Source organism: Phocoena sinus, chromosome 12 (assembly GCF_008692025.1).
Source record: "Phocoena sinus isolate mPhoSin1 chromosome 12, mPhoSin1.pri, whole genome shotgun sequence".
Classification (NCBI taxonomy): Eukaryota; Metazoa; Chordata; class Mammalia; order Artiodactyla; family Phocoenidae; genus Phocoena; species Phocoena sinus.
Window position 1 is genome coordinate 21,826,761 of NC_045774.1, and position 25,841 is coordinate 21,852,601.

Below are 25,841 nucleotides of genomic sequence, written 5' to 3' on the forward strand. Positions count from 1 at the left end.
AAATGAGGCAAAAACTACATAATTGAAGAAAAAAGTACTTTACCAAAAAAATGAACAATGACAGAAAGAGGGATTGTAGATCTAGACGCTTATACAGGTCAGTTTCATATTATACATTGAAAAAATCAGTGAGAAAAGGATTCTTAAGAATCTTCAAGTCATTCTGCATCATGATGGGATGTACCCTAGCTTTTTCTTGGCAGGTGACTAACTTAAACAGTATGCTAGCACAAAACCATCATGTAAGAATCCAGAGATGATAGGAAGTTAGTTACCGAACATCATTTGAAAGCGCCTTTGTAACTCTTTCATAAAGGGCCTGTAAAAGTACCAAAAAATATTTTCACAGCTCTAGATGCTCAGTGTGCAAATTATATACCATTTTGCATCTCATTGTTTAGGTGCTGTATTTGTTGGTCCAGTGTAATTAAAATAACCAAACCATTTGGCATTTGTCTTGTCATATTTATGGCAAGAACCCTAGAATAATAATAATTAAGGCTGTTTATCATTGTTAATGAAGAAGCCATTTGAGACCATATCCAAATGAGTTTCCTAGATAACTATTTCTTGAAAATAAGCAAGACTAGAATCTAGACATTGGTTGTCTTGGAAGTGAACACATATTTCCCATGGCTACCATGGGTTTCTACTTAGTATAATTATTGCTATTTGTCTTCTCCATTGGTAGGAACATTTTTTTTGTTTTGTTTAGTTGGAGCATCTACCTTCAAATTGTGGGAACAAATCTATTTCAATCTCCTTTTTTATACAACTGAAGTAACTGTCAATCTTCCTAATACATGTAGTGAGACTAGGGGAGTGACTATGTGGCTAATTCCAAATTGCATAATAAAAAATCATGTATTTATGGCCTTGCAATAGGTTTTTGAACTTTCACTGGAATATAGTTGTGTCTGATGTCCAGGGACTTTAAAATTACTTAATCTACCCTAGGGGGACCTGATTCAGAAGTAGCTGGAAGCTGTCCAATTTTCTGTCTCACTCTTCTGCTCTGCCTCCCAGAATCCCATTTATCTTAGGTTCTATCAGTTGAGATATAGCTTTCCTTCTCTAAAACTTTCTCTTGGAGCTAAGATAGCAATTTAGCATTTGAGCTTCAGAAAAGGTACATCTACTGGTAAAATGAATAGAATTAACTGATATTATTTATGAACTATAATTAAGCTGTTTATGGATCTTTAGTAAACACTTTCTGTGGGAGACAAGGTATAACATTCTAAGAATGATTTGGAAATTTATGCTAGTGAATTCTCTCCATATGATCTGTCTGGGTATTAGTTTATATGCCTCAACAGAAATTGCCTGTACCTAGGGCTTAACAGTTTTAAAGAACTGCAACCTACACATTTTCATTGCATCAATAAATTAATAAGAACCAATGAATAGAATTCCAAAGTAGTCAGTTGCATCTTTTCCTCATCTCTGATTTTACATGTCCTAACTGACATTATGTAGTCATCACTTCCGTATGCCAATCAGTACTGAAAATAAACTCTTCTGCTCTTGCACTTTGTTATTTTATTGCTTTTTCTATGCTTGAACATTCTTTTTATTTCCAAACTGGAAAATTTAATCTAGTTGCCAGATGCTTTTGTTGTTTTATAGTTTTAAGTAGCACAGTAACTTAGGAGAAGATACAATAATAATAATCTTGCTTTGATTTCTGTGTTATTAATGTATAGATCATATAATGCTGCTCTGGTTTAAATGCAATTCTTTGTTGTGTTTTTTTTTCTTCTTTCTTCATTAGGTGGAGTCTTTGAATTTTTTAAAAGACGATGGTAATCAGATCTACTTGAAAAATAAAGTGAATTGATTTGCTTGGAACACTCTTTTACCAGTTCTTTAACATTTAACCACTGGGTAAGTTGAGTCAAGTACTTTCTATGTGGTTTGATTTCAAAATTATTGGAAAGATCTCTCAAGCAAAATATTAAGCTTTATGGGAAGTTTTGACAGTAATAATTTGAGGACCTCAAAACCTGTGAAAGATGTCTGGGATGCTATTTAAATGAAAATGTTGATAAGTCTTTACCACGTCGGCGGAACTATCCTGATGAGAAAAATGGGAAGATGAGAAAATGCTATCATGTACAGTTTGAAACCAGTTCCCTTCATTTACTGTTCTAATGATTATTTTCTTGTTGTAATCTTGAGGTAATGTGAGAATATCGAATTTTACTTTTAGTGAGATACGTGTAATTGTACTGTATAGTATCAGATTCAAATCTAAGGTATAAAGAATATATTGAGTAAATTAGTAACCCTCCTTATTTTATTTCTTTTTTTGGCTGCGTTGGGTCTTCATTGCTGCGTGCGCGCTTTCTCTAGTTGTGGCGAGCGGGGGCTACTCTTCGTTGCGGTGCGTGGGCTTCTCATTGCAGTGGCTTCTCTTGTTGCGGAGCACGCTCTAGTCGCACGGGCTTCAGTAGTTGTGGCTCGCGGGCTCTAGAGCGCAGGCTCAGTAGTTGTGGCGCACGGGCTTAGCTGCTCTGCGGCATGTGGGATCTTCCCGGACCAGGGCTTGAACCTGTGTCCCCTGCGTTGGCACGCGGACTCCTAACCACTGTGCCACCAGGGAAGTCCACCCTCCTTGTTTTAAACCATTCTCATTTTGCAGAAAGCTTGGTTTCTGTGATAAGAATAGAAATCTTAAGGACTTGCTTGATCCAGCTTCCTTGTTGCGCTGTGTTGCTTCGGAATGCTCTTGAGGTAGAGAATTCTTAACCAGGAAGAGTTTAGGCTTTTAGCAAATTCTTGGCACTGCCAAGACAGAATTTAGCGAGAACAGGACTTTGGCTACTGTTAAAATGTCAGTGTAGTAAAGTCTGCTCTGTCAAACAGATTTTTGACATCAGAAATCTAAATGATGCTGATTTTAGGGTTTGGTAATTTTTGTTTTAATCCAGGCAAACTCATGCTTTAATTAACTCTTTACACAGTCACAGAAAATTTGGAAAAAATTTTGTATTCCTATTCTAGGTCACATGATTTTAGTTTTTGAAATTCTAAATTTTATTCATGATTCTAAATTGTGCATCTCATTACTTAATTTCCCTCTGGATAAGCTAGAAGTATTTAAAAATATGATGAATGATGGTAAATAAGAGAGGAAAGTGTCTAATCATTCGGGGAGCAGACTTCCAAACCAAACTAGTAGTGTCTGCTTTACCTCTGGGCATCTTCAGACGTGGTGGGGTGAGGTGGTTTTTCAGGGATACTGTCGCATATGGTTTATACAATGCTGACAACTGCCTTTGCTTTGTCTAAAATAATCTTCCTTGAGGCTGCTTTCCTGGAACTTGATTTGTTAGTGTAGCTTTTGAGCATCCAGTGAGTGCAGAAATATCAAGTGTGGAAACCCAGGGAATCTTTTCATTTGGCCTGTGAGGTTCATGACCCAAGATTCACTTGTGACCAGTAATTTCCATTGTTATGGGCACACGGTGCCATTTGGAACATTTTTTTGATAATTAGAGGGATATAAGGCAGTTAGATTGAAAAACCCATCGTGAAGAGAAATGATAAAGTTTCAAAAGCAAAGCCTTAATTTCTTCAGTAGTCGTAATAGATGTTAGAAGATGAAAATTGATACTCTGAACTACTCGCTTAAATGTCTTTGTCTGCCACATTTAATTTTCCTTCTACTCACAAGGATTGGCTTTTACAGCTATTCCCAAGGTACCCCACAGTGTTAGAGTTACATTTCGATTGGTGGGACCTAATTTAAATTATGTTTAGGAAACTGTTCTGTAAGTGCCTCCTGAGAATGGACATTGGTCTTCTTGCAAATGTCACTATGAATTCTGGGTGTCTTTGGTTAAGTCAGCTCTTTGAGGTCACTGTGTATTAAAAAATTTTTTTTGTTAATTACATAAGGATGCTACTTAATTAATAAGGTTATGTGAGGATTAAACTCCTGGCAGGTGGCAGAGACTCAGTAGCTAGTAGTGATTATTGACAATAGTGATTCATGTCGGTAATAGTCACAATCATGGTTTAAATGTAACAGTAATTGTATTTTATTAATCACATGACTGATTCTTTAGCCCATCATTGTGGACATAATAGAAATGTACACAGAGATGAGTAACACTAAACCAAACACTTGGTAAGGAAACACTTCATATGAAATTGGTAAGCTTTTTTCGTGCTGTATACAACATAATCAGCAACCTCTCAATCACTTTAGCGCCTGAGCCTGGTCTTGTCCATTGATCCGAGCAAGGATTTTTCTTTCAAATAATAAATTAAAAAAATGTCTCCAATTTCCCCCACTCCAAATTGGTAGTAAGAGAAAACAGGGTAAAAAAGATAAAAAGGGGAAGTTTGCATGATAAAATTTTACACAATATAAAAGGAAAACCTGCATCATTAGAATGGTCTTTCTTTTATGGTACTTTTTGTAAAAGATAATAAATACAAATTACTTTATAATAATAATATTACTATATAATATTACTATATATTACTATATAATAATAATAATGTGACTTTTCATGCCCTGCCATTTTTCTTCAGATAGCCAGGGCTTTTGACTCGTCTTGACCTTATTCATTTTAAGGTAATAGTAGCTGGACTATAGACCTTTAAACCAGGTGCACAGATTTATATGCTCTCATTGCATTGGATGTAATTATTTAAGAATTATGTAAGTGGTATGTCTTCTTTAAGCTGAGGAAAGATAAGAAGGAAGGTGAAAATTGTTAGCATTCACTGGATGTGTTCTGCAGAGTCAGGTTCTTTGCTATAGCTGCTTAATCTTTGAAAAGCAAGAATTAAGAATCCCATATTCATTTGAGAAAATCAGGTTTCAGAGCAGAAATCAATTTGCTGAGAATTACATAGTTATGATAGTAATTTCTGGAGTCAGAAGTTATTGAAATCTTACTTTAAATTAGAAAATCCAAACTATGTAACTCTATTTCCTGTACAAATTGCTGTATTTTGTGATTTCCCCAGACTCAGTGTTTATCCATCCATCTGTTCCTTTATATTTTTACTTTTTTTGTCATTACTTACACCAGTATGGAAAATAAAATGGGAAACTTTTAATCTATCTAACTTGGGCACATTTTAGTAGGTCTTATAAAGATTTGATGAGGTTGCAAATAAGATTTGCTGTCTGTTCCCTGTGGCTTGATACAACTTTTCCTGCTATCACATATAATTCAGAGCAAACCTTATGAGCTTCAATGCGTTGTGGCCTTCAGTATGTTTCCTTTTATATTGGGCCATTTTTATAGGTTTTCAGATGCACACGGTTCTTCTGTTGGGTCCTTTGTGTTTCAAGGTAACTGAAGAGGGTATCAGTATTTCTGACTGAATTTTACTAAACCGATGTGAAACCTATAGACTCGTAAGCTCTTACTTACTCTAAGGACTGCGGTTTGTTTTGCCATTGCAGCCTTTGTGAGTGGAGCCCATTACTGTTAGCTTCTCAGGCTATATGGTTTCATTATTTTCTTAACCTCTTCTATAAAACTGGACTCCTCCTGCTTTGTTTTTCAAGCACCTCACTTGACTATACCTTGATTCATTCATACATTCAGTTTCTTACCCATTCATTTATTCATCATCAGCAAGATTAATTAAACCAGTAGTATGAGCAAAGAACATTTTGTTCCTTGCGCATTCTGTAGCCGTTTGAAAAACTGAGTGAGAGTTACTTTTTTTTTTTTTTGTGGTACGCGGGCCTCTCACTGTTGTGGCCTCTCCCGTTGCGGAGCACAGGTTCCGGACGCGCAAGCTCAGCGGCCATGGCCCACGGGCCCAGCCGCTCCGTGGCATGTGGGATCTTCCCGGACCGGAGCACGAACCCGTGTCTCCTGCACCGGCAGGCGGACTCTCAACCACTGTGCCACCAGGGAAGCCCGAGGGTTACTTTTATGTCATTTCATAGTACTCTTCCTGCTTGTCGTTCTTCCCGTCTCCTTCCTTTAGCTTGCAGTGCAGGATGACTGTGTGTGGCGGGACCTCTCATCTTTTACTGGCTACGTAGAATGCCCTGTTTCTAGGATGACCTGAATTACCATTTGTGTAATGCTTTACAGTTTACCAATGGCTTCCATGTTACGTGATCTCACTTAAGGCAAGAACTATTCTGTAGATATTACTTACATTTTATTTTGTATATGAGCAAACAGAGGCTCTAAGGGTTACAGTTGAGTGATTTGCTCAAAGTCACAGCATTAGTGAGTCATGAAGCAGGATTCAACCCTGGTTCTCCCAACCACAGGCAATATGTCATTCGATGCCAGATCACTGGTCTGGTTGACTGGTAGTGTTCAAATATTGGAGCTTTGTTGATACGATCTGTATATTCTGTTTAGTATGAAACATATAAGGAAGTAGAAGCCATATTGGAGTTTGGGAGAAGAATCAGATCTCAGAGTTTTAGGGAATCTTGGAGGCAGTGTACCTTCCCTTCCTTGATGATAACTGTGAAATTCACCCAGTCACTCCCCTGCTCTGAGAATCTCATAGACTCCAAGCAACATCCTTATAGATCAAGAATGGCTTTTGGAATTCTGATTCCCTTGGCTGTTATAGTTTCCCTGTGAATTACTAAATTAGATATTGAACAGCATCATCCATTTCAGAGATCTTCATGCTTTATCTCTTCTTCTCTCTGAATCCCCTTAGTACTTTTCATTTCTCTCCTGTCTCTTTTTTGTACGTATTTTTGTGCTTATGCTTTTTAGTAAAGTGATTTATGTGGGGCTTTTATCTCACCTACCACACTGTAAGCTGCTTGAGGGCAAAGACTGCATCTTCATTTCATTGGTGTCCTCTTCAGCCTTGAAAATGGTGGTTGAAAAAAATAGTAGATATTCCATAAATATTTGTTGAATTTAATAAAAATATCTGATTGTGAGTTTTCATCTAAAATTCATTTTGGGGACTGCAAATTGATACCTGGGCACAGATTTAATTTTAATCATGTTAGGGAGATGAATCAGCAAGTCTGATTCTAATTAGATATCCAGAGCAGAGCCATAAACAAATTTACGTGCTTTCTAAGTGATCTTTTTGAATGCAAAAAATTAGTCTTGAAGTAAAATAACAAACCCACCCCCCAAAACAAAACAAAACTCCCTCCATTCCCCTACAAGCATGTTTTGTCTTTGTCTTGACCATGGGAACAAAAACAACTGACCTCTGAAAAGATTTAATGAGATAAAATAAAACATGGCCTCTGAATATAGAGGCTTCCTGGAAGATACAGGTCATGTGGATGTGAAGCACAGCTGTCTCTGGTTTCAGGACTAAGGATGTACATTTAATCTGCCCTGCGGTGCTGGGAAGCCCCTGAAAATTTTTGAGCAAGAGAGTGATGTCATCAGAGCTGCACTTTAGGAAGCTGAATCGGGCCAGGCTGTGTTGGATGGTGCGGGGGTAGAGGTGAGGGTGGGGTGAGTGGGTGCAAGAGTCCCTGAAAGCACAGAAGCCACTTAGGAGGCACTTAGCATTCATTCACACAAGAGCTGTCACCGCACATTATGCCCTTTCCCTCTCCTCCCACACGTATAGCACAGATGAAAGCACTAAGAAAACTTTAGTGAACACTTGAATCCCAAGTTCAGGGAATTCTTTCTTTTTTTTTTTTATTGAAGTAGAGTTGATTTACAATAATGTGTTCGTTTCAGGTGTACAGCATAGTGATTCAGTATTTTTATAGATTACACTCCATCAATAATGGCTATACTACCGTGTGCTGGAATTCTGACTTAACTTCCTCCAACCTCTTCCTTAGTTCCTCACTTCGCAAGTTTTGCATCCTGGTGCCTTTATGGCTACTTTCAGCTCAAAGTGTTTTCCTTAGGACTCTCCTGATGCTTCCACAGGTGACTGCCTCTGAGAATTGTCCCTGGATTCCATCTACCCAATACCCGAGGGCATAGTGCCTAGACCTGTCCTGTGGAAATTTGACAGTTGGACCCGAAGCACTTTCGGATCTGACTTTGTACACTGGGAGTTCAGGCAGGTGTTGAAGGTCTGAACTGCAGTGGCGGCAATAAGCGTTGACAGGACGCAGACAAGATGAGAGAATGTGCAGGAGGCCCACGGAGGGCCGCCTGATTGGGTGCGGGAGGGGTGTGTGTGTGTGTGTGTGTGTGTGTGTGTGTGTGTGTACGGGCGCATGCTTATATCCGTACTTCTGGGGGGCAGGGAGCAGTAGGAAGCTGTCAGTGATGACACCAGGCTTTTGAGCCTGCGAGTTTGAATAGGACTTTTTTTTTTTTTGGCGGTACGCGGACCTCTCACTGTTGTGGCCTCTCCCCCGTTGCGGAGCACAGGCTTCAGACGCGCAGGCTCAGTAGTTGTGGCTCACAGACCCAGCCGCTCCGCAGCATGTGGGATCCTCCCAGACCAGGGCTCGAAGCCGTGTCCCCTGCATTAGCAGGCAGATTCTCAACCACTGCGCCACCAGGGAAGCCCTGAATAGGACTTTTAATAGAAAAAAAAAGGAAGTAAAGAGAGAAGCTGGCTTGGGTCTCAGGATGATGAATTTGATTGTGTACCGAGTTTGATATAAAAGTAGATAAAAAGCTTATACTTTATACGACTCAACTTTTTTTTTCCCATGAGGGTTTATAGCTGGAAACAGGAATTCACTGGAAGGCATGAGTCTTCTTCCTCTTTTTACTGTTCCTCCAGCTCCTTAAATATTTCCCAAGAGCTTAAGATGTTTTGGGTTTTCTCAACCTTACCCCTGCCAAAATCCCCCACAAGTTCACCTCCTTAGGAACATGTGTACTTGTCAGAGTACACATGTTTAAATCATATTAGGGAGATTAAACAGCAGCCAGCAGTGTGCCTTTCGGCCTGCCAAAATAAAACATACGGGAAAAATAGCTATCTTTTCCTTTTGATAAGCGTGAGCATTGTCACCTCACAACTTGCTGAAATAGCACAGCAAAGGAACACTTTTGGGCAGGCTGGAAAATCAAGGGAATGCGCGAACACAGGCACTTCTTCTTTTCTTTACTATGAGGCCTTCGATTGAAACAGTCTAATTCAGGGAAGCAGGGGCATTTTTACTTGAGCACTAAAATCGAAAAAGCGTATTAACCATTCGAATTGCAAGTTGTCCTCTCAATTGGTGGTGTTTCTAACAAGATCCTTAGGCTCTTTAATTTGTTGGTGGCAGTGAGTCCGCCGGTCCCAGTGTAATCCACTCCCATCCCCATCCACTGAGACGTTTTTGAATTTCAGCAGAGATACTCTTGATTCAATCAGTTTAAAAGCATATAACGATCCTATAATTATCATTTGTCATTACCTTGTGTACTAATGATTAAAGCAAACATTTAATAACCAAAGGGCAGTAAATATATTTTAGATCTTGAGCCATAAAAAGATTTCCATTAACAGAATATTTGGGCAGAAATAAATTATTCATTGACTGTAGCAGAGCTTGAGTCTGTCGTCAGCCTTAAGTGGAACTTTTGAGAACACCAGTCGTCACGGACACCAACACTAAATTGGCTTGAGACCCCATCCTTCTTACATGGAACCTGAGGTTTTTTTGGCTATTTGTAAAAGCTTTAATTCGGTTTAATTCAATGAATGTCCGTGGTGTTTCTGCCATATGCAGTTCAGTGTTCTGGTGGTTGGAGGACTACAGTGATAAGTCTGCGTTTTAGTCTTTAAGTTGCTTGTAAACCCAAAAGAGAGACAAGATTAGTACATAACTGACTTGGATGTAAGGAAGCTTAAGTAGCGCCATCAGAAATGTATAAATAAAATGTGTTGCAAATTCAGAGGAGAAAGAAGTCACATAAATTTTCTCATGGGAATGTGGAGGGAGGGATTTGGAGATCAGGAAGTGTTTCCAGAGGAAGGCTTTAAAGACAGGCAAGGTTTGGACAGATGGAGAGAATTACAACCACATAGGCAAAGCGTTGGGATGACTAATGTAGGTGTCATAGGAACGAAAAGTAACATGATGTATTTGGAACACAGCGTTGGTAAGTGAAGAGGAGACACCAAAGAGAGGAAAGAAAGATACCTAGAGACTTAGAGAGTGCATAGAGGACCTTGAAGGAATAATTAGCACATCACTTTGGTAGACATTAAAGAACCAATTTTGAGCTAAGGAGTAATATGATTGGATTATATTTTTGAAATATACCTCACCTCACCTTACCTCACCTCACAAATAAGAGGTCGAAAACCTGAAGGTAGACAAGTTAAAAAGCCACTGAGATCATCTCCGTGAGAGGTAATACGTTTCTGAACTAAGTTGGTTGTAATAAGAATACGAAGGAGGGGACAGATGGGAGAAATAGTGCAATCATTTGTCTATAAGTTTCGGCACATGATTGCCTACATGAGGGGTTAAAAATTCCATGCAACGACTTTTAGTAAACTTTTGAATCCAGCCAACATTTATGGAAAACCAAGCCATGTGCAAGACGTTGTGCTCTGTGCTAGAGGTGTGTACTGAGAAAAATGAGAAGGGTCTTGTCTCCAAGTAGCTGAAAATTTGGGTGGGGATATAAGTGTACTCAATTAACTGAAGTCCAAACCAGATCATGATTAGTGCGACAACAGGAGTAGCGCAGAGAGTTATGAGAACACAAAGGAGGGTGATGTTAATTTTGATGCTGCAAAAGTAGGGAAGCATCTAGGGGAGAAGACACTTGGGCCTGGAAGGTCAGATAGAGGAATCCAAAATATTGTAGCTGTCAGAAACATAGCAAGAAAACTAAGAGAGGCAAGTGTCAAAGAAACTAAGGGGAGAGGACCTTTACAGGTAGAGGAGCTCTTACTTATTGCCCCTGGTATGTCGGATCCTGAGCTGGAAGCTCTGTAGTTAAGGAAGGTGTGCCCCACAGTGCGAAGTGCTGCAAAGTGGTAACAATGCCATCTAAGAAAGGGCCCCTGCATTCAACAATTTAAGGGTTAAGAGTGGTTTTTGAATAGGTTTCAGTTGAGCAGGGGGGAAGCATTCTAAAGGTTATTTCTTGTCTTGAACATATAATTAAACTCCATCAGTGAAAGAAAGGCTGAGCTTTCCTCAGTGATTTATCCTTGACGGGTCAAGTTTATAGAAACCTCAGTAGATCTTAGCTCACCGGCTGGTCTTCAAGGTACCCCCTGAGAATGTGTTAGTCCTGAGAAGTCTTTGTAAATTTTACAATATTGCAGACATGTTGGATGCCTAGATGATTTTCTCACAGGTCCAAGATTTCAACTGACTACAAGCCTCCTTCTTTCTCACTTCTTCCTTCCTCCTTCCCACCACTTCCTTTTTAAGCACCCGGCTGGTTAGGGTGAGCACATTTGCCACACCCTTGGCACAGGGTCAGGGAAGTCCTCGGGCTCTCCTTGGCACTTTTCCCACGTGGAAGGAAATTTCTAGAGAACAATCCAGGGAAGTGCACGCACACATAGACACACACACACACACACACACCATTTCTTTTCCTGTCCTTTAGGATATTCATGTGCCAATAAACAGACAAAACACACTGTCACATACAGGCATACTGTGTCACATTCACCCTTAGGAAACTGGGCAGAGAGGCAGTCATCTCGTAGGAGGTAATGGGGATACTATTAACATTTAGGAATAATAATAGAACTTAAAGAAAAATTTAAAAATTACTTCGTTAAGACGAATAGCATATTACTATAGAGTGTGAAGGGATGACATTTGTATCAAGGTTATGTTTAGTGGATTTTTTTAAAAAAATCAATTAGTACAGCAAATTGGGCACAGTAAAAGAACTTTCACAGAGGCACTCACACGACCACAGAGGGGCATTTTAAATTGTATCAGGCCACCCCGTAATTTATTTATTTATTCATTTATATTTTTTTCCTGACATCAGGGGAAAAAACAATGAACAAATAACCATACAATCTTGGGCTTTGATAGGTGTTATAAAGAAAAATAAAGTAAGTTAAGGGGATTAAAAAGTAAGGAGGGTGTAGTGTTTTGGATAGAAAGTTAGGGAAGTCCTCTCTCAGGTGGTAATGTTTGACTAGAGAGCTGAATGAGGGGTTTCTTGTGTATGATGTATACTATGTCCATTGCCACCCCGTAATTTAAAAGGAATGAAAAGAGAGAATTTAAAAGGAGTAGTAGAGTGGAGGAAGAAGCAATTGCTTCTTTACCCCACAGATGCTTAATAGTACATGCACATGGTAAGCGTGTGTTTATAATCATTCACTCATTTATTCGTTTATCCATTCACACACTTGATCCCTCAATCCATAAACATTTACTGAGTTCCTGTTGTGTCCCAGGCTGAGTGCTGGGAAATATAAATGAGTAGAGAAAAAAAAGTAACATTTAAAATAAAATACTTCCTTATTATGGGAAACTAGACAATATAAGTAGATTTCCCTGTTTTATAAGTATACAGCTTGATGGAAGTATATTTATGAGGTATTATATACTCCTGATTTTACCCCTCAAAGTTCTTTCCTGCCATTGTAAACCCTAAAATGTGTTCAACCTGCTACAACATAGTAATTCAGTTATTAGATTAATGGTAATGGGACTTGTTAGAGCTTCTAAAGAAATTGTCATATGTTCTCATCAGACTTTACCTACTACACCACTGGAATTCCTTTCCCTTAAGAATTGAATTGGCAGGATGATTTATCAGGCTGATTTTCCTCTGTCTTGTCAGACGCCTTGGGATAGATAGGGTCAGTATGCTTTTTTGTGTATCCATAGAAATAGCCTCAGGGAATTCTCCAAATGTAGGGCCATCTTCTACCTTTGAAAGTACTGTCAAGATCTTTTCAAACAGCAATCAAACTCAGAAGTGGGTAGGACCATTGAGTCTGACTTAGGCTGGTCTCCTAGGGCACAGTAAACCTGAGAGAGTTAGCGATATGTTCCTTGCCAGGTAATACTTTCTCTTTTTACTCTTTTTTATTTATTACCTCTCTTTGCCTCGTTTTAATAATTTTTATACTTTTTTCCCATACTTTAACAACTGTGGCTGATAGGTTTATGTCTTGCAGGACTTGTTTTAATGTCACCTTGGTGATGTATAAGAAAACAAGACCTTCATTTTCTCCCCCGCATTCGGTTTTTCAGCATACATTCATGTTTTGGGGTCAGCTATAACATGCTACCATGTTTACCTCTATTTTAAAAGTCAAAAATTTAAGTTGAACTAAGAAACCTATGGGACTTTTGTCCCAGAACTCTTAATCTTTTGTTCTTTTGATTTGTTTCCAAATCAAATAAAAAATATATATGTGCATCATATTTGTGTAAATGGAAGTAATTTTTATTATAAATGTCAATAATTTTTATTATGTCAAAATAAAATTTTGAGGTTTTGGAGTTGATGAACATATTAACATAGATTTTTGTAGAGATACTAAAATATTTTAGTTCAACTCTGTTAATTTGAAAGTTTTATTACGCATACTTTAAGAATGCACTAACCCAAATTTGGAAATATTTATTGACAAAAATAAAATGTTTATGTGGATTTTTTTTAATTCTAGAGAGAGAAAAAAGTTAATTTCACTTCAGTATTATTTTCTAAATAGTATGCATTTGTGCCTGCCTATATCGTTTTCTAAGCATATATATACTCTTACACCTTTTATCTGGGGCCATGGAGGAGAGGACAGGAACTGGTCTGATGTGTGTACCAAGATCATTCATTCATTCACTCACTCATTCATTCATTCATCCAGGATAGGGATGGATGTTGACAAACGACTTGCATTTTCCATTTTGATAAATGCGAGTAAGCTAAATGTTTTTACCTGGAAAAGATAGTATTAACAGGGAGGGATTTGACAACATATGTAAACTTAAGGTTGTTGTAAGTGGATGGAAAATTGCCACCTGGTCAGGAAATACATGATAGGATCATTTTAATAACTTATTGATTAATTAATTATAAAATTCCCTTTGATCATTTACAGGTAAAAGGGATATAGTCTTTTCAAAATGTCTAGAACTATATGTGTGCTTTTAAATTTATGTGCTGTGAACCTTTACCAGTGGCAGGAACAAGACTTAAAATACTCTGATTAGTTATCAAGAAATTTTCTGCTATATTAAAAAAAACATTAAAAGAATTAGGAAGATAAATATGTACCTAGAACAGAGTCAATACTCAATAAATATTTGTCATATAAAAAAAAGAAATTTTCTACTACTTTCAATAAAAATAGAGCTCTTCAGAGTCCTCATCTAAGCTTTTATTCTTAAACTATTTAAATATATACCTAATGGAAATTTATTCTTAAGAAGTTTATGATGAGACATTTTATTTTAAAGAGCTAGCTACAGATATTGAAAAAATTTTTCTATATCAGATATTTTATATTTGTATTTTTTGACACAAATGCGGTTGGCCTGTACAGCATATGGGATATAATATCTGTTCACTTGGGATTTTACTTAGAATATAGAGGTGAGCCAATGGACAAAGAAAACTTAATCATTTATTTGAAGATATTTATTACTTTATTTTAAACATTGCTAGGATTATAATCACTTATTTTTAATGTACCCCATTTTATATACATATGTTTGATGTCTTTTGGAAATCTGATAAAAATTTAAATTAAAATAAATTAATTCCGTTTTAAGGTTGGCACTGTGAATTATTCTTCAGAACAGATGCAATTAGTTAGCATTTTCTGAAGCACACATTTTAAAATCTTTTTACTCGTGGTATCGTTATCATTTAAACCCTCTTTTAGAAATCTTAGAGAATTACGTTTGGAAGTGTTCTGTATAAATTCTGCAATGTCTATTATAGTTAAACATGCTTGAGTTTATACATTTAGTAATAAGATATATAACTTAGGAGAAGGATGACTCTTGGTAACTCAATGATGTCTAAGTCTTATTTTCTAACATTATCAAAACCTTAATGAGTGATTCCTGAATTGAATAATACCAGTGTTACATGGCAACACATAAACATTATGTGGGTAGTTAACTGTGGTAGGTAGGGAGCAGTGGTTGGTTAGAAAAGTCATTGGTTGAAATGTCAGGAAACCATCAAGGTTCTTGCCCTGGATCTCATAGACTAGTTTACGATCTTGGGCAAGTAACTCAACCTTCCCTTATTCTACTACCCGCCCTCTTAAGTTTTATATATATATAATTGCATTTCCATATATATCTGAAAAACCTCTAAAATTCTTCCTCTGTTTAAAATAATAATCTCTGAGATTCTGAAGAGGAGTAGAGACGAAAACCTGGTGGACTGCTTTCATGACAGTCTTGACGGCGAGTTGGTTAGAAGCCAAGCTTGGTTTGGACTTAAGAACACACAACTCGGGGTTCGGCTGTTGCCACCAATATTTGTGGGGCCTCCAGGGTAAGAGTTCAAATGGAGGCCCACATGCCTTCTTCTTAACTGGATCAGTGACTAAACCTTTATTTATAAAGAATGTGAATTTGCAGGGATTTCATCTGACCTGTTTAAGTTGTGGATTTGGTGAGAGTAAGTTTCTGGCTCCTTTTTGTTGTGAAGAGTAATTAAATCCTCATTAAAGAATTTGTAATGTCCTGTTAGTGAATTTTATATGGGTCATGCTTGATAAAAGTTTGCTTACTTTCATTGTTTTCAAGCTTCAAAAATTTAAGCAGATTGACTATTTTTAGATTTTTCTCTTCCTTTTTTCCCCCTTAGTTTATTGCTTCTGAACTCCAAAAAAGAAGCTACTTATACCAAGATCTTGACTTGCACTCATTCTCAATGAGCTAAGGGATATAAAAATAGAATGTTACTTGTATTCAAAGTATACAAAATATCACTATGTTTTCATCAACAATGTAAATTAAAATTCAAAAACTTTTAAAACACTGATTTTTCTTATTAAATATCCAAAATTACTTAAAAATGAAAAGACAAATCCATATGATAATGAATGTATAAAACATTTAAAATCTAAATTATTTAAACAAAGCTAAAGCTTGTAAATATATTTTCTAGAAATTTTATTGTCTTCTTAAATATTTTAATCAAAGTAAATCTACACACAGGTTTAGGATTCAGTGTTCTTTTAGTTGCTAATGTAAAGAATTAGTGTCGTGTTTTATGCAGTTTACATCTATACAAATTTAAGAATAAGAATTGCTTACTTGTGAAATGTTCCTGAGGTACCATGTGTGATTCTTTTTCCAAATGCTGCACTAATCATTAATAATTCTAGAACCACTGATCAGATCTCTAAGAGAAGCAAGAAAAAAGATGCTGCCATTACTGTACTTTGCTATAAAAGACTTTGTTGCGCCATTTGAGAGAAATGACTGACTAGATAATTCAAAAGGAGTCATGTACCACAATGTTCATTGCAGCTCTGTTTACAATAGCCAGGACGTGGGAGCAACCTTGATAGTCTTTTCTTAAGCATTAATGCTGCTTACATCTTCTCTGCTTTTGAAATGATGTCGAACTCCACACTTTTCAGTGTCACAGTCCACAAACCTTCAGGGCATTTGAACTCGTTCACTTTTTGACTGGAGCAAAGACATTGGGTGCAAGATGAGGAAAAGCATTTCCTGGGCCTAAACAGCTCTAGTCAAGAGCTGGGACGTTTAGTGCTACAGGACAACTGGATGCCAGTGACAGAGGTGCCCGTATATTTGTCCATACATTTCTTTTGTGTATTTGTGGTATGTGGCCTTTCTGAAGCATGGGACCCAAGGCAGGAACCCCTCCTGCTCGGCGGTGTGGGCTCTGCTGGCTGTATCTGGGCGTGAGCGTACTCTTGAGGGGCACCATCTGCAGAGGCAGCAGAGTAGTTCCTTCCTGAGGACATTAGGGGGAGCTGTTGCAGGAAGGAAGAAGTGGCAGATGGTGTTGTGACTGGCTGTCAGACTCCCTTTGGGCTCTTATAAGTCCCCCTTGCTGGCATCCTGGAAATACTTGGTTGGGACTTTTCAAGGGGACTGGAGGTCCTGTATGAGCAGGTGGGGCTGGAAACAGGAGCTGTGGTTAATTGGCGTTGATGCCACTTCATCTGTATACACCCGTAGGCTGAGAGGGTCTGGTAGCATTTGGGTAGCACATTTCCAAGTCAATAAGTGCTCCCTTCACTTCCGTAGGGATGGGCAAAGACACTTCTATCCCGGAAATCTGTTTTCTCCACACATTTGGAAAGGATAGGATAGTTCCAATTTCTTTTATGAATATTCTCTGTGAAGGGAGCTAGGGAAACAATTAAATCATTGATCTGAGATCAGTGAAATGATAAAGGGATTTATTATTTACGTAGGTTGGGAGCCTTAACCACAAATGGATAGAATTCAGGGGGTCTGAGAACTTGGTTGAGAGAAAAATTAAAACTTTATTTTCACAAACATCTAACTGAGCTTCAGCACTCCCTCCATTATTAATGTAGGCAACGGATGATAGTAGTTTTAGCAGCATCTGTGACTTGGTCGCCAGTGGAAATCACAGATATTTTCATGTCCCGCTACTGTTGTGGATAATATCTCAGAGTATCTTTATAATTATAACTACTCAGAATGATGGTAGATATTATCCTGCACTATATCTTCTAAAAATTTATTTATTTATTTATTTTTACATATACAAGTATCTGTTCTTTTTCAAATTCTTTTCCCATTTAGGTTATAATGGAATATTGAGCAGAGTTCCCTGTGCTATACAGTAGGTCTTTATTGGTTATCCATTTTAAATATAGCAGTGTGTGCATGTCAGTCCCAAACTCCCAATCTGTCCCTCTCCCCACCCTTCCCCCCTGGTAACCATAAGTTCATTCTCTAAGTCTGTTTCTGTTTTGTAAATTCATTTGTATCATTTTTTTTAGATTCCACATATAAGCGATATCATATGATATTTGTCTTTCTCCGTCTGACTTACTTCACTTAGTATCATAATCTCCAGGCCCATCCATGTTGCTGCAAATGGCATTATTAATGGCTGAGTAATATTCCATTGTATATATTACCCTGCACTATATCTTGTTTCTAATTTTTAATAAAGGGTCACATATGTTCCTGTCAACAAATTTGTTTAAATTTTTTAAGGTAACTGTATTTCATTATAATTGGTTTCCTTTATAATTCTTTTTTTTTTATTTTATGTAGTTTAAAACATTATGCTAAGAAGGGATCCCCAGGCTTCTTCAGACTGTCAGAGGGGTTCATGGTAACAACAAGGTTGAGAAATTCTGATCTAGATAAAATCTCCTATTTTGCTGCAGAAGATCAAGGCCTTGGAAAGGCTAGTGAGTTACTTAAGGTCATCTAGCGGGGCAGGAGTTAAAAGTGGTGTCCTTCCTGTCCTGTGTGGCCTCCTTGCACCTTAATCCTGATCTCAGTGCCAGGGAAATGAGCTCCTCTGTCTTATTCAGTAAGCCCTTTTATTATGATGAAGGCCAAGCCAACTTCCTTCTTTCTTTGTGTTTCCCTGGCCTGGAGTGGCCTTCCCACCTCTCACTTCCAGGCCTGCTGGTGGTGGATGGGGAGGTAGGGTAATCTCCAGCAGTGCTTGCCCCTGGGTCTCACAGCATCACAAAGCATGTTGTTCTAAGACACCTGAGCGGGTCAACAGAAAGAGCAGAAAATTTAATCTTGATCGCTTGACACCGTTTTAGTGGTGGTATTTCAGGCAATATTGGTATCCCCATGTTAGCAGGGGAAATCTTTCATCCAACCCAGTGGGGTTTGTTAAATTAATTAAGGAGCTCTTGTCACATGGTTTCTTCCTCTTTTAGACTAACATAAGACTGAAATATCAGCAGAGAAATAGAGAATTAGTTACTAATATTTATCTTTCACTTCCTAGTGCCATTTCTAAGCACTGTATAATTCTCTTACCAATTCTAACAACATTATCGTTATCCCTATTTTACAGATGGGAAAACTAAGGCACAGAAAGGTTAGGTAACTTGCCAAAAGTTATTTATATGTCTACTAAGTGTCAGATATGGGATTCAAAAGAGGTATTCTGGCTCCGGAGTCCCTGGTCTGGGTCACTATGCCACACGTCCAGTTACTATTTCAATGTCTCACATCACCATTGCCCAACCTCTATCTTTCTTTGGTTTGGGGTTGGACTAGGAACCTACATATCTGGGATGAAGGGAGCCTTTGGATTTTGAGGCAATCCTAGGAGGAACTCTTTCCAGTCTCTCGGGGCTGTCTCTGAAAGGTACTGTGTCATTTAGTTCCAAGTCTGTTCAGCTTTAATCCCTTGCTTCTATGTATTCAGGCAATATGGAGAAGGAAAAACACGTTCATACCCAAAAGGTTTAGTAGTGCTGCAAAATGCTTGCTATGGATTGACTTTGTCTCCATTTCAAGGACTTGACAGTGCTTTCATCTTCGCTTTTGAAGCCTTCTCATCAGCAGCATTGGCAAATATACCTTTGAAAATTTGTACCTGAATTCTAGTGTTTTGAAAAAAAAAAAAAAAGTTTGTTAGTGTTTCTCTTCTTGAACACTAGTTGTTGTTTTGCCAGCCAGTTAAATGTCTGAAAATCTGAGTGCTGGCTGAGAAGCTAAGCTTTCTGTAACCAGTTATCCCCAGATGGCCAGATTCCGTTGTGTACCACTTTTATAGATGTTTACTGGTTGCATACTTGGGGTTATGAGGTGTACTGTTCCACTTGTTTCTGCCAGCCATGCACAGCACATTATTTGGTAGCATGAGACAGATGGTATAGCTCAAGCTAAGATGATGAGGGAGCGAAGAAAGTGAAACAACAGAAAAGGGGCACTGGATTTTCTAATTCACATTTCGGAAGTGAATTTAGCTTCTATCGTTAACTAATAAATGCAGTGTTGCTCTAAGACTTCAATTCATTAACGTCTGTTTAAACGGATATAACTGAGTAATCGGCAGGAAGCAATCTTTTCCTTCATGGAGGCTGTGCCAGATTATGTGGGGTCTCCTCCAGATTTGAAAATGTTGAGCCATTGGAAGTGTCAAAAATAGATCTGGGTTTTTCAGACTAAGATGTACCACCATCAGTACCAATCAAAACAGAAAAATCCCAAATCTTATTTTTAAACTGGAAAAAAATATGTATATATAGCCTGGTGAAGTAGCGGTGATAAGGACAATTAATCAGTTTTCATGCAGCTGCTTCCTGACATTTCTGCAAATTGTTGTGGAAAAATTAATGAAGGTTAGAGCAGTAATGGTTTCAAGCTTGGCCAGTGGAAAGTATGACAGTGTTTCCATCAGCAATTAAGCTGGGCTGCTTTCTTTTTTCTATAGGGGAAGTGGTATGATGTGTGTTCTCCACAGGAAATGGAAAACGGCAGCTGAACCCTGTGAGCACAGGTATGGAGCATTCTGGGGCTGCTCCAGCAGACTCTCCTTGATGGGCAGGACCCATTATTTTCTGCAGAAAGGCTTTTGCTCTACCACACTGAGACATCATTCCTGAAAAAGAGAATGAGGATTTAGGGATTTTCTTGAGCTACCGTTTCAGAAACACAGATAGGCTCTGAATCTAAACTTTGGGAACCAGAAAGTGGAACTTATGACAAACAGAAAGTGAAACTCACCTATCTAATTTTATTTTTCAAGCCAAAGGTAGTTCAGTACAGGCCCAGTTCACATCCTGTGTAACCCTATGGGATTTTCCCCAGTATTAGTTAAAAATTTTCCCATAGGGTCACACAGGATGTGAATTAAAGTAAACACTTAACAAGCAAGATGAAAAGGAAATTAGCTTTCTAAATGATCCTTTCACTGTTAACATCCTGAGTAGCTATTAGAAACATGGGAAAGGATCACTTCAATGTCTCATTATCAAGTTGTTACATTATTAATAAACTATATTAATATTCTTTCCTACGACATATGAAATATATTTCTTTATATATGAAACTAGATTTTACCTATATATTTGCCTTTTTGGAAAACATTAAACAACCTACATAACGCTCTATATATAAATCAATGGTTCTTAGCCTTTTGCAGGGAGGGATTCACAGACCTCTTCAGGACTCTGAAAAAAAGCTCCTGACCCTTTCTTCCAGAAAAATGCATATATAAACAATATTTTACATACAATTTTAAAAGTTTCACAGATCTCTTAAGTGACCTTGGACCTCAGGCATTTTTTCTAGGACTAGTTTTATAAAGCTTTTTATGGACAGATAAAAAATTATGATGAAAATGTTAATTCATTCCAAGTAAAGATTTTATAAGAGGCACTTTTTAAGAAACTTTAACTGTAGCAATAATAATTCATTCCCTTTTCCACCTGGAAAATGCTTCCTTGTCGTTGGAAGGGAGCTTGTACGTTGGACAGAACATACAAAGCTGGCTTTGAAGCTGGCTGTGTGACATTTTAGCAAGTGAGTTTAGGTGTCCTGCCTCAGTTTCATGATCTGTAAAATGGTGGCAACAGAGGTAATATGTTACTAGTGTCTGGCAAATAGTCCATCCTCAAAATATATCCCTTCCCTTCTCTTCTTTCCTTCCTCCTTTGAGATGTAGCTTAAATGTCACTTTCTTACACATTTTTTTGCGATTTCTGAAGGCAGATTTTGTTTTTCACTTTCCCCTTAGTGTTTCTCTAGTGCTCTGTAAATTTCTTTACTCTTTTTTTATTTTATTTTATTTTTTTTGCGGTACGCGGGCCTCTCAGCGCTGTGGCCTCTCCCATTGCGGAGCACAGGCTCCGGACACGCAGGCTCAGCGGCCATGGCTCAGGGCCCCAGCTGCTCCGCAGCATGTGGGATCCTCCCGGACCGAGGCACGAACCCGTGTCCCCTGCATCGGCAGGCGGACTCTCAACCACTGCGCCACCAGGGAAGCCCTCTTTACTCTTAAAATTGTGTCATCATTCATTGGTTACAACTAAAGGTGTGAGTTTTGAGGCTCTTGTATTTTATTAGTGATGTTTTATCTCTTTGCATGCTGTGTCCAGCATAGTGCTTAAGACACAGACATTTCCTATTTATTAAATTAGTAATAGTATAATGCTTATTAGAAATGAAATAATTTGGATTTGGGCTTATAATTGTAATTATATCATGTTTATGTGACAACTAGTCATCTCAGAAGGGAGGTCAAATGATCTGTGTACAGCCGAAGTGAAATTTAGTGAGAGAACAGAGCTTCGAACTGAAAGTATGTGTTTTCCAGTTTTGGCTACGTCCAGAGTGTATTCTAAACCAGAGCTATGGTATTTTGGCTAGAGTTTTTAGTCAGGTTAATCACCAGGTGATTGGGGAAAAGTGATGCTATGGCATTACTAAAATATATATATCTATACATTATCTGACTCTCAGAAGAGAATGTGGGCCCCCAAAGCCTTAGTTTATATTTTATTATTTAGAATCTGGGGTTGAACGATAGCTTGAAGGACGTACTGATCTGCCTTTCTTTGGATTAAGTCCTCACATGCCCTTGCTAATGCTTTTCAATTCAAGTTGAACAAAAATGTGGCCTGTCTTTGAGGAGCTGTCATTCGTCAACTCCCATTTCTCAATCTCTCTCTCTCTATACACACACACACACACACACACACACACACACACACAGACCTGCAGCTATTACAAATATTTTTAAAGGCAACTTAAAAATTTATATCAAACCACATTGTCTTAATACTTGAATAACTCAATGGCAGTCAGCTCTGTTCTTTCTATATGTGTTGAATGGTTTCCAAGCAGTAAGTCATGATTTGGAGACTTGAGCATAAAGAATGACTTTAGGAGCCCTGGGAGGCTGGGAAGAGAGAAACGTCTAGTTGGCTGCTGGGGGTCTTGGAGCAAATTAGTGTGGGGAAACGGCAGTGAGATAGAGTGGAGAAAGTGAAGAGAGTGGAGAGAGCGGAAAGGGAAATATGGGAAGTATGGGATGATATCTGGTGGTCTGGGGAAGGTTTTTGACACACAGAAAGAAACTAGGAGTCCTAATCTTTAGCGTACTAGAAAACCGTGGGTTGAACACTGGCTGGGGTGATAGGCGAATCAGACCGATGGAAGGAACTTCAGAAATAGAACTGAGAATTTGTAGAGGTGCCAGTGGTGTTGAGCTGAGTGATGAAGAGGTTGTCATAGTTGAAACAGAATATGAACAGAGGCTTGTGCGTGGGAGATATAGGTAAAGAGATGAATTTAAGCTATAGGGAAGGAAAAAATAACGTGTCGGAAATGGGCTGACTTGGGGACAAAGAACAGTTGAAGATTTTGCTCAATACATCATTGGCCATGAATTCTTGGCACTTGTGAGATGCACACCATTCCTTTACTCAAGCATTTCCACCTCCTGGAAAGCCTCGTCTCTGCCTGTCAGAATTTTCAAGCCCTTATTTAACTTCTACCAGCTGCATAAATATTTCTTTCACAACACTAGCTCATAGCAGTTGCTCCTCTGCTGAGCTTACATAGTACGATTGTAAATGCAGTGGCACTTAATTGAGGTTTAAAGCTATAATTTAAATTTTCACCTGCATGTCTTGTCTCTTCAATGAGCTTCTAAACTTGTGTAGAATTTGATAGTGTAAAACAAAAATATCTTTTCTGTGGTCTAATATGAAGTGGTACCTATAGCAAGAAGTCTATATATATATATATATATATATATATATATATATATATTTTTTTTTTTTTTTTTTTTTTTTTTTTTTGCGGTACACGGGCCTCTCACTGTTGTGGCCTCTCCCGTTGCGGAGCACAGGCTCCGGACGCGCAGGCTCAGCGGCCATGGCTCACGGGCCCAGCCGCTCTGCGGCATGTGGGATCTTCCCGGACCGGGGCACGCACCCGTGTCCCCTGCATCGGCAGGCGGACCGTCAACCACTGCGCCACCAGGGAAGCCCCCATTAATCTTTTAAGTGAAATAAACTCTCCTAACAATTTTGATTGCATTAATATAAGATGATTGTCTACAATCATAAAAAAATAATAGCCTGCCCATGGGTTTTTATTATTGCCAAATATACTAATATATATGTACTTGGTAAAGTCAAACTAGTTATTTAAAACTGTAAAATTGGGCTTCCCTGGTGGCACAGTGGTTGAGAGTCCGCCTGCCGATGCAGAGGACACGGGTTCGTGCCCAGGACCAGGAAGATCCCACATGCTGCGGAGAGGTTGGGCCCGTGAGCCATGGCCGCTGAGCCTGCGCATCCAGAGCCTGTGCTCCTCAACGGGAGAGGCCACAACAGTGAGAGGCCCGCGTGCCGCAAAAAAAAAAAAAAAAAAAAAAAAAAAAAAATTATAAAACTGTAAAATTATTTATAAGTTTTGTTAGTCCTTATTTAAGGTTCTATAGCAGTGACAGTTCTTATAAACAGTGTGTATAACCATCAATAGAAAGATTGTAAGGTGAGACAAGTCCATAATGTCATATACTTTTATTAATAGAAAATATGAGTACTTTCTTTTCACAGCGTTAAATGGATCTTCAACTATACCGCGAATTGTGTCTCAGCCTCAGGATAACTGCCCTCATTTAACTTTCAGACACACTTTTGGAATTGTGGACTTTGAGTAGGGCCAAGTACTTTGTCTCTCTGTTTCATTTTGGATGGTCTCTATTACTATGTCTTCAAGTTCACTATCCTTTTCTCCTGCAGTGTCTAATCTGCCATCCAGTGTATTTTTTCTCTCAGATTTTGAGATTGTCCTCTCTAGTTCAGTTGGGGCCTTTTTAAAAAATATCTTCCGTATTGCTTCCACTTACATATTCATTCTTTACTCTAGTTTCTTGCACATAGGGAATACAGTTAAAATAACTTCTAAGGGCCTTTTCTACTAATTTTGTCATCTGTGTCGTTTGCTCCATTCATTTATTGCTCCATTCATTCATTTATGCTCCATTCATAAACTCCTATTTATGAGTCAAGTTTTTCTGCTTCTTTGCAGACTTGGTCATTTTTGATTGAATGCTAGAATTTTACTTTGTTGGGTACCAAAGACTTTTGTATTCCTCAAATATCTTTGAGTTTTGTTATTGGACATAGTTAAGATACTCGAAAATAGTTTGATTTTTTTCAGATCTTGCTTTTAAGCTTTGTTAGGTAGAACCAGGGCAGCATTTAGCCTAGGTTTAATTTTTTCCTCCTACTAAAGCAAGACCCTTCTTAGTACTCTGACAACTTGTAAATTATGAGGCTATCTACTCTGGCTGTTGGAAACAGGCACTCTTCTTGGCCCCTTTGAGTACTGGGCACTGTTCCCTCTAATAGTTTCAGTGTTTTTTCTCCTGACTGGGGGTAGTTTCCTCATATGTATATGCTGTCCAATATTCACCTGATATGGACACCAAGGGGGGTGGGGGTGGGGGGATGAGATGGAAGATTGGGATTGACATGTATACACTACTATGTATAAAATAGATAACTAATAAGAACCTGCTGTATAAAAAATGAATAAAATAAAATTAAAAAAAAAAATTCACCTGAGTACTTTATCTACTGATCTTCCAAGTTCTCTCAGTCCAGTGCTGTCCTTATCATGCCCTGTGACCCCTAAACACCATAGGTTCCCTGCACTTCAACCTAGGGAGGCCACTGGTCTCTTCCTGAGTTTCCCTTCCTGACCATGGTGAAAACCTTCTCCAGGTAGTAATCTGGGGCAATTTTAGGGCTCACTTCACTTGTTTGTTTTCTCTCAAGGATCTCTGTCTTTTGTTGCCAGTTGTCCAGTATCTTAAAAGTCTTTGTCATATATTTATTGTCTGCTTTACAAGCAGGAGAATAAATCTGGTTCCTGCTACTCCATGTCGATCTGAGGCTGAGTCAAGGCCTATTTTAGTATTTATTTACTCACTTATGTAGTATTCATTAGCCTGAAGAATTCAAGGTGCTGTTAGATAATGGCTAAATAAAGGATGTAACTTAATGTGCACACCTAACATAGGGAG

At 38.3% G+C, this 25,841-nt stretch overlaps 1 protein-coding gene across 6 annotated transcripts in view; it reads left to right on the top strand.

Moving 5' to 3' along the window:
- HIVEP2 (HIVEP zinc finger 2) overlaps positions 1–25,841 on the top strand; it is a 193,762-nt gene that overhangs the window by 107,306 nt on the left and 60,615 nt on the right. For 4 of the 6 annotated variants that reach the window (XM_032650706.1, XM_032650705.1, XM_032650703.1 and 1 more), the window contains one exon: positions 1,775–1,887. The exons of the other annotated variants lie outside the window; for them this stretch is intronic. The gene's annotated coding sequence lies outside the window, so the exon portion shown is untranslated. The remainder of the gene's footprint in view (positions 1–1,774; positions 1,888–25,841) is intronic. 6 annotated transcript variants of the gene reach the window in all.